The following is an 843-nucleotide window of genomic DNA, read 5'->3' on the forward strand; positions in this document are numbered from 1 at the left end:
AATAAAACAAAACAAATAATTTTCTGTACAATGTACAATGAAAATAAAAAAATGAAAAAGTATTTCAAAATCAAAAAAAAGAAGAAAGGTAGCAGAGAGAAAAAAAATCTCAGAATATCTGCCCCTTTTCCCCAAGAACAAGTTAAATAAAACAAAACAAATCATTTTTGATCCAATGTACAATACAAATAAGAAAATACAAATGAAAAAGTATTTCAAAATCAAGCAGGGGAGCAGTGGGTCATCCTCATCAGTGGAGCAGTGGGTCCTCCTCCTCATCTGTTATGCAAAACAGACAGAAAGCAGGGAGGAGTGTGTATTTAATCCCTGGGGTTTCCCTTCAAATCAACAGAGCTGCTGTGAGGATCAAGACACTGCAGTTCTGCTGAGGACCTGTTGACTACTACGATATACTGAGCTGCTGTGGACATTTCTTTACAAGTAAGTAAAATTGTAAGATATAGAGATATTCTTTAAGTTGAAATCTGAGCCAAAATCTCAACATTGTGTTTGAGACTAAAATGTAACAATTTTATTTTCTAGTTTTGGCTATGAAATACCTGTACCTATGAAACATTCAGGAAACTTAGAGTACTTTAGTGTGAAAGTACATGCCAAGTGTCAGCCATGTAGCTGAAAGCTAACTTGCTAAGAGTGGGTTGATATTGTTCCACATTGTCATCACACTTTGTGTTGCATGTTGGCTGTATGCATCAGGGCAACACAGTCTCTCTGAAGCTCTGCAAACAATATAGTGCATTTTAGGCAAACATGGCAGTATAGTAGAGTTTCTATTAACAAGAAGGTTTGGTTCCTCCTGGGCTTGTTTGATCTCATTTTAAC

At 35.9% G+C, this 843-nt stretch overlaps 1 protein-coding gene across 1 annotated transcript in view; it reads left to right on the plus strand.

The window, feature by feature from the left end:
- Positions 1-843, plus strand: part of LOC106511726 (uncharacterized) — a gene marked incomplete at its 5' end in the record, with an annotated part of 8085 nt that overhangs the window by 1127 nt on the left and 6115 nt on the right.

Source organism: Austrofundulus limnaeus, unplaced genomic scaffold, assembly GCF_001266775.1.
Source record: "Austrofundulus limnaeus strain Quisiro unplaced genomic scaffold, Austrofundulus_limnaeus-1.0 Scaffold3138, whole genome shotgun sequence".
In the NCBI taxonomy this organism is placed as follows: Eukaryota; Metazoa; Chordata; class Actinopteri; order Cyprinodontiformes; family Rivulidae; genus Austrofundulus; species Austrofundulus limnaeus.